Source organism: Hemiscyllium ocellatum, chromosome 3 (assembly GCF_020745735.1).
Source record: "Hemiscyllium ocellatum isolate sHemOce1 chromosome 3, sHemOce1.pat.X.cur, whole genome shotgun sequence".
NCBI lineage: Eukaryota > Metazoa > Chordata > Chondrichthyes > Orectolobiformes > Hemiscylliidae > Hemiscyllium > Hemiscyllium ocellatum.
The window spans coordinates 79,878,318-79,891,439 of record NC_083403.1 but is presented as its reverse complement, the minus strand read 5'-3'; the positions used below and the strand labels follow the sequence as shown (position 1 = coordinate 79,891,439).

General features: G+C 39.0%; 1 pseudogene; it reads left to right on the top strand.

The window, feature by feature from the left end:
- The window catches only part of LOC132835637 (trace amine-associated receptor 4-like), a 39,486-nt pseudogene extending 29,076 nt beyond the window's left edge, over nt 1-10,410 (top strand).
- The last annotated feature ends 2,712 nt before the right edge of the window (nt 10,411-13,122 follow it).

The window sequence follows — 13,122 nt, the reverse complement described above, 5'->3', positions numbered from 1 at the left end:
AGGTTTGGGCACAAGTTTTGCATTTCTTGCGGTCGCAGGGTAAGGTGCCGGGGGTGGAGGTTGGGTTGGTGGGGGGTGTGGATCTAACGAGGGAGTCGCAGAGGGAGTGGTCTTTCCAGAACACTGATAGGGGTGGGGAGGGAAATATATCCTTGGTGTTGGGGTCTGTTTGGAGGTGGCGGAAATGACGAAGGATGATACGATGTATCTGGAGGTCGGTGAGGTGGGAGGTGAGGACCAGTGGGTTCTGTCCTGGTGGTGATTGGAGGGGCGGGGTTCAAGGGCGGAGGACCGGGAAGTGGAGGAGATGCGGTGGAGAGCATCGTCAACCATATCTGAGGGGAAATTGAGGTCTTTGAATAAGGAGGCCATCTCAGTTGTTCAGGATTGGAACTGGTCCTCCTCGAAGCAGATGTGGCAAAGGTGAAGGAATTGGGAATATGGGATGGCGTTTTTACAGGGGGCAGGGTGGGAGGAGGTGCAATCTAGGTAGCTGTGGGAGTCAGTTGGTTTATAGTAAACGTCCGTGTTGAGTCGGTCGTCCGAGATAGAAATGGAGAGGTCTAGGAAGGGGAGGGAGGAGTCTGAGACGGTCCAGGTAAATTTGAGGTTGGGGTGGAAGATGTTAGTAAAGTGGATGAACTGTTAGGAGCACGAGGTAGCGCTGAAACAGTCATCGATGTAGCGGAGGAAAAGGTGGGGGGTGGAGCCAGTGTAGCTGCAGAAGATGGATTGTTCCACATATCAAAATTGACAGCTGATCTTACCAAACATAAATAAAGGGATTGGATGTATTTTCTTTGTTGGGAGAATCCAGCACAAATGAAGTTGATCTTACAACCCAGAACTTGACCAGTGAGGTATGAATCACAAAGTACTTTTTGCACAGAAAGGAGTTCCGTTTAAAACAGTGTGCCCACAAGGGGGTGTTGATAATGAATCAATTGAAATTTTCATGATTGAGATTTATGTTAGACTGGGATATCAAGACATGTGGAACCAAGGTACATAAATGTGGTGAGATATGGAACTGCCATAATCTAATTGTGAACTCTGATGTAGAAGTGACTGTGCTTTTAGTGTGCCTACTATTGGTAAGTTGTTTATACTGAGCTTGTGAAGGATGCTATATAAGTACAAGTTATTTCTTTCTACCAGTGGTCAAACACTATAATATATTTTATTATAAAGGCTGAAGCTGTTCCTGGGCCATTTGTTGAGGTTTACCACAAACTGTACATTAACGTGTTTATTTTGCAGATGTGATTTGCACCTGCAAATGCACTGTGACCCACTGAATAAAAACTGTTCTTAAAAAGATGAAATATTCCCTTTTTTTGACAACCACATAAAATGGTCACTCCTTTGGGTTTGTAATTTATGTGAAGTTAGGGTATTGTCCCTTAATTACTTTATATTCAATAAGATAAATAATAGAAAATTGACTCATGAATTTATCGATTAAAAGCATTTCTGAATATAACTGCTTTAGGAGTTAAACATGGCATTAATATAAAAATATGTAGCAATTAGAAGTACATATTCTGTTACAAAATTATTAAAAGCTCAATTCTATCACATTTTATCCAGGGAATGTAGAAAATATGACTGCATACTTATTAATTACACAGGTTTAATCTGAAAGAACTTTGTCTTTCTGATTTTTTGTATGTTTTAGATTTATAATAGATTCCAGATAATATTTAAATAACATTATTCTCATTAAGGAATTCAGGGACACTATAAACCATGAGATGGAAATTCAACTAAATAATGTTTGACTGAATCACAAACATAATTAAAACTTTATATTTCTTATCATTTATCAAACTATAATTAAAAATGTTTTACAAATTTTGTTAAACATACACCAAACAATTTTCTTATAACATGAGATCGGATAAGAATGGAACTATTGTGTTATATCAGAACCAACTTTATAAAATAAATACGTAGAAGAGAGTGAAAATCATACTGACAATATTAATTCTATCATCGTTTTTATCAAGCTGCAGTATGTGTATGATGCTTGCACATGTGCACTCTTAAATGATGTACTCTTGATGATCGTCAGCTCCTTTATGGAGGCTTATGAGTGCGTAGGTCTCACCCCCTGAATATCTGCAAGGTGTAGGTCCTCCACCAACCTGACCTGGCTTTGTGGAGCATTTGCCAGTATCCCCAGCAGAGGCACTGACCACCTTTGATCAGCTGTGATGAGCTGGGTATGTTCGCATGACCACAAGACTCCCCAAGCAGGTGCTCTATTCCCGGTTTCAAAATGGCAGGCACGCCTCATGTGGAGAGAGGAAGTGCTTCAGTGAAAAAGAGATTTCTTCAGGGAACAATTTGTGGTAAAAATGTAATGCAGATTTATTGCAGTAGCTTCCGGTGGACAAAATTTATATTTATTCTTGTCAGTCTTGAGTTTTAAGGCAAATAAGTTTTTTTAAAAAAATGTAGTGAGTCATCAAGCATATTGTTTTTGCTTTAAGGAACAACTATACCAAAGCTTGGGTAGCTAAATCAAAACATCATATATTGTCATCAATTTTCTAATATTCCTCAGTACTAACATGCAAGTAAGTGAGTGGAATTTCATCATTCAAAAAGGGAGGGACGCAAAGTGGGAAACTAATGGCAGTTAGCTAATCATCTATTCAAATGAGAAAATGTCAGCAGTAGCTATTATTAAAGATGTCATAGCAGCTCAGTTAGAAAAAATTAATCAGGCAGAGTGGACATGATTTTTTTGAAGTGGTAATTTTTACGTTTAATCAATTTATTGGAATTCTTTTGAGAAATAGCTTGTGCTCTGGACAAAGGGAAACAAATGGACGCACAGTTCTGCAATATCCAGAAGGCATTTGATAAGGTGCTACATCAACAGATATTGCAGAAAATAAACATTCATGGCGTAGGTCATAATACATTATCATGGATATGGCCAGCTAACAGGATAACTGAGAGTAGGTGAAAATAAGTGTTTTTCTGGTTGCAACATGGTGTGCAACAAGGATCAATGATGGGCTCTTAGATATTTTTTATCATTCATATAACTGACCTGGATATAGGGAACAAAGGCATTGTTACTAAATTTGCTAATGACATAAAGACAAGCAAGAATTTAGTTGTGAAGAGGACGTATAGGGTCGACAAAGAGAAATAAATGGGGTAATTAAGTGGGGAAAGAATTGGCAAATAGAGCATTGTGTGGAAAAATATGAAATTGTATATTTTGGCAAGAACAGTAAAGTATAGCAAATATTGAATTGAATTGAGTTTATTGTCACATGTCCAGAGGCACAGTGAAAAGCTTTGTCTTGTGAGCAATACAGGCAGATCATATGGTTAAGTAGCATGGATAAGTAAATAATAGGTCAGCAGTGGCAAAAACAAAAACACGGGTGTAAGTGAATGTTAAGAGTTTGTGAGTCCATTCAGTATTCTAACAACAGTAGATTAGAAACTGTTTTGAAACCAGCTGGTGCATGTGTTCAGGCCTCTGTACCTTCTCTCCAATGATAGAGGTTGTGGAAAAACATTGCCAGAATGGGATGGATCTTTGAGAATGCTGGCAGCCTTTCCTTGACAGCGGGCCTGGTAGATGGATTCCAAAGGTGGAAGGTTGGCCTTTGTGATTGTCTAAGCCGAGTTCACCACTCTCTGTAACTGTCTCCAATCTTGAATGGTACAGTTGCCATACCAGGTAATGATACATCCAGACAGAATGCTCTCGATGGCGCACCTATAAAAGTTGGCAAGGGTATTCCCCATCATGCCAAATTTTCTCAGCTTCTTGAGGAAGACGAGATGTTGTTGGGCCTTTGTAACCAGTGAATCCGCATAAAGAGTCCAAGAAAGCTTGTTGTGGATGACCACTCCCAGAAGCTTGACATTCTCCACTCGTTCCACCTCTGTGCTGTTAATGTGTAGGGGGGCATGAGTAACATCTGCTGAAAGTCAACAATGAGTTCATTGGTTTTGTCACCATTGAGAGCTAGGTTGTTCTCAGTGCACCATTTTTCCAGGTCTTCCACCTCCCGTCTGTAGTTTGTTTCATCACCATCCGAGATTCGACCGACTATGGTGGTGTCATCAGTGAACTTGTAAATGGCATTAGTCTGGTATTTGGCGACGCAGTAATGGGTATACAGTGAGTACAGTAGGGGGCTGAGTGCACACCTCTGGGGGGCTCCAATTGAGTGTTAGTGAGGATGAAATACTGTCCCCAATCTTCACTGATTGTGGCCTGTGGGTCAAGAATCTGAGGATCACGTTGCAGAGTGTGGGGCTTAGTCCAAGATCACTAAGCTTAGTAATCAGTCTCAACGGGTTAATAGTGTTGAAGGCTGAACTGTAGTCAATGAGTAGGATTCTTATGTAGCTGTTCTTGGTGTCAAGGTGTTCTAGGGAGGAGTGAAGGGCACGTGATATAGCATAACATGGTCCGATAGGCAAATTGGAGTGGGTCAAGAGTAATGGGAGGCTGGAGCTGATTAATGCCATGACCAGCCTTTCAGAGCATTTCATGACCACTGACATTAGGGACACTAGGTGGTAGTCATTGAGACATGCTGCATGAGCCTTCTCAGGCACAGGGATGATGTTGGCCCTCTTGAAACAGGCAGGGACAGTGGCCTGATTAGATTAGATTCCCCACAGTATGGAAACAAGCCCTTCAGCTAACAAGTCCACACTGACCCTTTGAAGAAGAACCCACCCAGACCCATTCCCCTACCCTGTTTTAACCCCTGACCGATGCTCCTAACACGATGGGCAATTATCATGACCAATTCACCTAATCTGCACATCATTGGATTGTGGGAGTAAACCAGAGCACCCGGAGGAAATCCATGCAAACATGGGAAGAATGTGCAAACTTCACACACAGACAGTCTCCCGAGGCTGGAATCGAACTCAGCCACAATGCTGATGTCTGAGAAGATCTCTGCCAGTTGATCTGCGCATGCTCTGAGTGCACGGCCTGGTACTCCATCTGGTCCCATCGCTTTCCTTGGATTCACATGAAGGAAAACTGATCTGATCTCTGATGCAGTGACTGTTGGGATAGGTTTGTCAGGACTTGTTGGAAAAGGTGTTACCTCTCTACCAAAATTCTGCTCAAAGCGAGCACAAAAGGCGTTGAGACGATCTGGGAGGGATATGTCATCATCTGCTATCTTGCACTGTCTCTTTTTAGAACCTGTGATGTCATTCAGCCCTTGCTATAGTCTCTGGGTGTCTGTCTGGGTCTCTAATTTGATTCGGTATTGGTCCTTGACTGTCTTAATGGCTCTGCGAAAGCCATACTTGGATTCCATATATTTGAGTGGGTCTCCTGATTGAAGGCTTCATGCCTTCAATGAGATTCTGTATGACCTGATTCATCCAGGGTTTCCTGTTGGGGAACACCCAGATTGACTTCCTCAGTATGCAGTCCTCTACACACTGGCTAATAAAGTCTCTGACGGTGGTGGCGTACTCATCCAAGATGCCTGCGGCTGTTTGAATATGGCCCAATCAGCCGATTCCAGACAGCTCTGGAGTTGATCCTCTGCCTCCTCCAACCGGCACTGGACCTGTATCTGCGAGGGGGTTTCTTTTGCCTGGAAGCCGGGAGAAGAAAAACAGCACTGTGGTTGGAGTTCCCAAAATGAGGCGTCTTTCACAGTGCACAGTGGTGTAGTAGTGGTTTAAAATGTTTGGGCCCCTGATGGGGCAGGTAATGTTCTGGTAGAACTTGGGCAACGCCTTCCTTAGATTGGCTTGGTTGAAGTCACCAATTACAATAAACAGGGCCTGGGGGTGTTCCGACTCCAGGGTGTTAGTGGCAGAGTACAGCACATCCAGAGCTTCCTGAACCTTTGCTTGTGGTGGTATGTACACAGCAGTTAGTATAGGAGTGGTAAATTCCTGTGGTATTTAGAAGGGGTGGCATTTGACGATGAGGAAGTCAACATTTGGGGAGCAAATAAATGCCAATTGTGAGAGAGATTGCAGAGCTCTGAGGAATCTGGGTGCCCTAAAGCATGAATCGTAAATGACTAAAGTGCAGATATAGCAAGTTGGAATGTTGGTGATTAATGTGAAGAGAATTGAATACTAAAGTAGGGAGGTTTTGTTCCAGTTGTGCAGAGCTCTGGTGACACCATTTCTGGAGTACTGTGTGCAATATTATTCCCCTTATTTAAGGAAAGAGTGCCAGAAGCAGTATAGGGAAGGGTTATCAGACTAATAACTGAACTGGTTAGGTTGTTTGATGAGGAATATTTGGACACCCTACCTTTTAAGAGTGACTAAATTGAAATAAATCCCTGAGGGATCTTTACATGATAAATGTGAAGAGGATGTCTCCTCTTGTGGGAAAACCTAGAACCAGGAGTAATTATTTAAGAATAAAGTGTTACCCACTCATGGGACAAAGGTGAAGCAAAAAAAAGTTCTCTCAAGTCATATTTCTTTGAAATGTTCTTCCTCAAAAAACAGTGAAAGTAAAATCTTTGAATATTTGTAAGGCAGAGATGGAAAGATATTTGATGAACAAAGGATGAAAATTTATTGAGAGTAGTCATGGATGTGGAAGATTATATCAGTCATGATGATATTAAATGATGGTGCTATATTGATAAGCCAAATGGACAATTCCTTCTCCTTGTTCATATGTTTAGATGTTGTTGCATTATACAAGTTTTCAATCTGCCTTGGTGGTTCTTTTGAGCATAGCTGTTTAGAAATATGCTGATATAAACCAACATCTAAGTATATGACAGCTGACCCTGAGTTTAACCTTGAGATATAATAATGTGTTCTGGACCATCCTTCACGTGTGATTTGAAGTGTGTTTCTACAATCTTTGAAAATAAAAGGTTCAGCATAAATTATTCAGCTACTTTGTCTCACAGGTAGTAAGTGAATTGAACAGTGATTATCCAGTGAGAAGTGAGCACTGGGGCAATAAGAATTGGCATGAAACTCGCTTTTCATGTGGTCTTGAGTTTTAAGCTGTTCTACTGAGGAGTGGGAAACCAGCAAGGTCCTTCTTTAAACAAACTAGACCCCCGACTAACTTTTTAAAAAATCAAGTATTATGTTAACCGAAGGGATACTGTATATTTCCTGTCAAGAGAAATATTCAGTAAGTATTATTGGAGTTGAAAGTAATCAAAAAGTTTGCTTTTAACATTCGTTTGTTTGTTTGTTTCTGTGTGGAGTGGGTTTATGAAGCCAGCTAAGAAATTGAGAAACAAGTAGATGTTATAATGATTAGGTGATCAGTTCTACTAATTTGCCACCCGACAAGCAGTAAAAATAAAAATGACTCTCCATGTTTATTGACAGTGGTCTGAATATTTGACTTCTTCTTGAACATTCACAAGTTGACCTTCCTGCAACTCGTTTCCTTAATACTGTACAATTCAATTATGTTCTAAAACACAGCCTGAATGTGACTCAATTCCACAATCCTTTCAGGAAGGATTCATAGTTCTGTTGCAATAATACTATTTTAATATAATTTGTTTACAAAAAGATTAAATTCATGGTAATTTATTTGATACTAAATAAACTGTAGTTAAATTTGGTGTCTTGATTTGGGCAAAACAAAAACCAAACTTGTTCCAGATTTCTCTGGTTTATAAATGGAGGTATAAAATACAAAAGCCAGAAAGTTGAGCTCAACCTATGTATAACGCTAGTTCAGATCTAGCTGGAGTATCATGTCCATTTCTGGCACTTTGTGAAAGGCACAATTGTTTTTGAGACCGTACAAAATAATTTTTTTCTTGACTGGTTCCAGAGTTGAGAATTATGGTAATGTCTGTAAATTGAAGGAGGTGAGGTTGTTCTCCTCAAAGCAAAAAAGGCTAAGAGTAGAGTTGGTAAGAATTATTTTGATTGAATAAATAAACAAGCTATATTTCTAAATGTTGCTGGGCTAATACAATGTGTAAATTTAAAGGAATTTACACAGGAAAGAAAGGCGGCATTAGGAAAAGAACACACAATTAGTGGCTTGGAATTTGAATTCACAGTCGGTACAGAATTCGACTTTAAAAGGGAATGATTGAAATACTTGAAAGATAAAATATTGCATGGATTGCGACTTCACTGACTCAATGGGCTCAATTGCTTCATGTGCAGTTGACCTACATTGAAAGTGTTGGAGTGAAGAATTTGATTGCAGACAGAATTTTGGCTGTAATGTCCTTGTTAAAGTAATATCTGCATGATCATCATTCAGGCTTACATATGAAGATTAGAGTGGTGCTGGAAAAGCACAGCAGGTCAGGCAGCATCCGAGGAGCAGGAGAATCATCATTTCGGGCAAAAGCCCTTCATCAGGAATGAAGGCTGGGAGCCTCCGAGGTGGAGAGATAAATGAGAAGGGGGTGGGGCTGGGGAGAAGGTAGCCAAGAGAACAATAGGTGGATGGAGGTGGGGTGAAGGTGATAGGTCAGAGAGGAGGGTGGAGCAGATGGGTGGGAAGGAAGACAGATAGGTGGAACAGGTCATGAGGATGGTGCTGAGCTGGAAGGTTGAAACTGGGGTAAGGTGACAGGAGGGGAAATGAGGAAACTGGTGAAGTCCACATTGATGCCATGGGTTTGCAGGGTTCCAAGGCTGAAGATGAGGTGTTAATCCTCCAGGCATTAGGTGGTGAGAGAGTGATGATGGAGAAGGGCCAGGACCTGCATGTCATCGGCAGAGTTGGAGGGGGAATTGAAATGTTTAGTCACAGGGTGGTATGGTTGATTGATGCGGGTGTCCCGGAGATGTTTTCTGAAGTGCTCTGAGAGTAGGCATCCAGTCTCCCCAGTGTAGAGTAGACCACATCACAACCAATGAATACAGTGCCATCACCCAATGCCTGGAGGAGAATGCCTCATATTCCGCCTTGGGACCCTGTAACCTCATGCCATCGATGTGGACTTCACCAGTTTCCTCATTTCCCCTCCCCCCATCTCACTCCAGTTTAAACCTCCCAAGTCAGCACCATCCTCATGACCTGTCCCATCTTCAATCTTCCTTCCCACGTATCTGCTCCACCCTCTCCCCTGACCTATCACCTTTACCCCTTCCTCCATCCACCTCTTGCATTCTCAGCTATCTTCCCCACAGCCCCATCTCCTTCCCATTTATCTCTCCACCCCTGAGGCTCCCAGCCTCATTCCTGACGAAGGGCTTTTGTCCAAAATGTCAATTCTCTTGCTCCTCAGATGCTGCCTGACCTGCTGAGCTGTTCCAGCACCACTCTAATATTGACTCTAATCTCCACTTTCGCCTTACATATGAAGGTGGCTATTTATTGATATATAAAGTTCTAAATATCAAAATGTGACATTTTAGTACAAGTTTGTGTTGGTGTGGGTAGAAGGAAGATACTTGCACTTAATGTAATTTTTGGAACAGTATACAATCTGTTCCATGTAGTTTACCACACAGGATACAATGGAATTCGACTGATAAAATGAACAAAATAGAGTTACAATGTATAGCATCAATACATATGCAAGTTCTAAACATTTCAAAGTATGTTTTTCAAACAGTATAAATGTACTGAACATTTATGATTTTTCTAGAACTTCCAGTTAACAACTCCTTTACCATAAGAATTTGCAAAAAAAATGTTCAGTAGAACTGATTTGTAAATCTTTAGCAGAAAGTAAGATGAAAAACTCAGCATCTGTTGCACCTGTGGAAAATCTGCAGTACTGTTTTGAATGTCAATGATTCTTGCCCCAGAACTGTCAGGTTAACAGCAACAGTGATTGTATCCCCAGTGAATTCCAAGTGACACTGTGCGTTGTTCTGATAACATTGATATTGATCACAGTGTTTGGAAGCTTAATGATTATCATTTCAATCTCACACTTCAGGCAGCTCCAGACACCCACTAATTATTATATACTTGCCTTGGCTGTTGCAGATTTTCTTGTGCACTTCTTGGTCATGCCATACAGTTTGGTGAGAGCCATTGAAACATATTGGTACTTCGGGAGTACATTTTGAAAAGTCTGCTCAAGCTTAGATGTTATGATCTATTTTCCATTTGTGTTTTATTGTAATTGATTGCTATTATACTGTGTGTGACTCTTTACTTGACCTGACAAAAATTACACCTCTTGTAATTGCTGTTTTTATCACAGCAACTTGGGTAATTCCTGCATTATTTGCATTGGTGTAGTCTTCTGGAATGGATCTGCAGGGTATTTTGGGTGTATTGTTTCCAGTTCTTGTGTAGGTAGTTGTGTTCATATATTCAATGACTTGTGGGGAATATTAGCTCCAACAAATACCTTTTTTATTCCAGAAGTCATAATATTGGATACTTATAACAACATCTATTTTATGGCAAGAAAATATGCCAAAAAAGTAGAGAGGGCAGGACTGCAAAAACATTCAGGATAGTGATAGGAATCTGCTGAACTTGTTGGATTGGAGGTGTTCAAAAGGACAGTTACCATCAGCTTCTCCAGAGCAAATTAAGTTTGATATCTACATCCCACAAACAACCAATGCCAATAATGGCTGCATCCCATGACTGATCAAAAAATTCTGATAAATATTTCATTTTAAAATAATTGACTGGAGCAAAATTAGTTCATGGTCAATTTGGTGGCTATTATTGAAGCATATATCTATCATGCAATGAAAACAAAGGGAAAGGCTGAAGTGTAATGGAAATCAATCCTCAGGCCTTATGGTAATAAGAATTGGGAACACAAGAGGATCTGATACATTTCCACTATCCAACCTCTGGGTCAAAATGTTAGAACTTACCAAATGGCATTGTGGGTATATCTACACCAAATGGACTGTAGCAATTAAATAAGTTAGCTCACCATCACCTTCTCAAGGGTAATTAGGGATGGACCATAAGTGCTAGCCTGGTCAGCAAAGCTCACATCCACTGAATGAATACAAATCTTGGAGTTTTTGTCTCTCTGTCAGTAACTGTCAAGTAAGTCTTAGGAGAGATAAGAAAAATGGGAAGGGGATTGGGTACTAATCATTGCCATAATCAGGAATACCATCAGCCTGAAGGGAGAACTCCTGACTCAAGAACATAGAGGTGACACTTTTGGTGGCAGATATTAATGGCTGCTCTGCTCTGCTGTGCGTTATTGGATTTTGTATCCTGGATAGGTACTAGCACTGTCATTTACATAGGATTCACACAGGAACCTGGGAAAATCATAATATGGCAGCCCCTGTGCCAAAAGTGCTGATCACATGTGGAATATTGTGCCCCAAAAATTGTATAATTTATTTTATATCTGCAAAAAGTACACTAGTATCTGACCAGATTTTTTTGTATTAGTAGAGGTGGTTGAGGGACAAATATTAGCATGTATTCCTCTCTTGGTTTCCTATAAATAGTATCATGAGCACAGATGGTGCCTTGGAAAGTAGAATCTTTAAAATGAAGCATCAACTGAGCTTATGCACACAAAATCTTTTGACTGATAATAGTTTGTATTCAAAAACATGAATACTTTTATTGAGATGAGGTTGCCACTTAATAAAATGCTAAGCAGACTTGATAAAGTAGACATCCATCTTAATTATGTGATGAATAATTAATATTTTTTGGTTTTTTGTGACTATTTTATCAATGATGTAATGATATAATGTTGAATCAATCACAGCACATCCTTCAAAAGACTGTGAAGGTTATTCAGGTCTCTTATGGATCATAAAAATACCATTGGCTCTGCTATTAGGATTGGGACATAAGACAAATACCTTAATCTCCTTAAAGTACTTCTATCTGGAGTTGAATATTTGCATATGCACATTCAGAGATAGGACACACAATTACCAGTGAGAACATAAAATTCACATTTGAATCGGTATTAATAAAATCTGGTTATGTAGTTCTGAATCTGAGAGCATTCTCCAGGATGATGTCCATGATGATAACGTCAAGAAAGTTTCAGGTGATTTTATAATTAACATTTATAGAAAGGTAAGATTTTTAACCACTTAACATTTTACTTCTTTAATACTGATTTATTGTACAGAAAGTTAAAATGTATATTAAAATATTTCAAACCTTCCTCTTATATCTTTATTTCTCATGAAACATTGGTACATAATTACACACTTTGAAAAATGTTTCAGTAAATGATTGATAAACTGAAAAAATCTTTGTTAGATTTTTGAGAGACTGCTTTGGTCTTCAGTCATTTCAAAACATATAGGAAAATAACAAAGCAATATGTGTAACATTTCATCCATAAGATCAATAATAAATCAGCTCAGGAAATCCTACTTAAATATGGTAAAATACTACATCTATAAAGATAGCAATATACATCTATTTAGACATTAGCTCCTTAAATTAATAGAAAACATTTTTCTTCAAATATATTTATGTTCTATATGCTAAAAGTTACCAAGAATGTCTGAAAAATGTTAATCATGTACAATGCTATTTTACTGAAATTCATGTAAATACTTCCACATTTTATCATAATAGCAAGAAAAAAAAATCAATGGAAAAAATGTAATAAGCTTGCTTTGCAATATAAACATCAATGTTCTTCAAATGTACATTAAATCATTGTTACATAAATCTATATGAAGGAATATCTTCAATATAGTGAGCAATAATTTGAATTGATAAGCATCATTTACATGTATCAATCAGATATTGAAATACAAACCAATGTAATTTGTTGCATTGATATTTGCTATGTAAACTTTACAAACAGGAACTTCAATCTTAAAATGATATCGTTTATCTGTAGCTGTTCCCATGTATCATGTGTGCTGTAATTGAAGTCCAATATTAAATGACCAGCAATGATTAAATGACAGACTGCAAGGTGGTGTTATATGTTATTCTTGCTACAAATAATTTTAACAATGAACACATCTGTTAATTTTTTCCGGAGTAATGAAAACTCTAATGTGCAAAATATGGTTTCAAGTCAGATTTTATAAAGTCAAAATAATTGTGTATTTTACAACAACGTATATATAAATTGATCGATTCAATTATCTGGCTTGATCTGCTTCGGTTTTGCTTTAATCATGATTTCATATTACCTTTAATTTAAAAACCTCAATCCCTCCATATCCTTGGGATTGACTTGATCCTTATGACCATTAGTT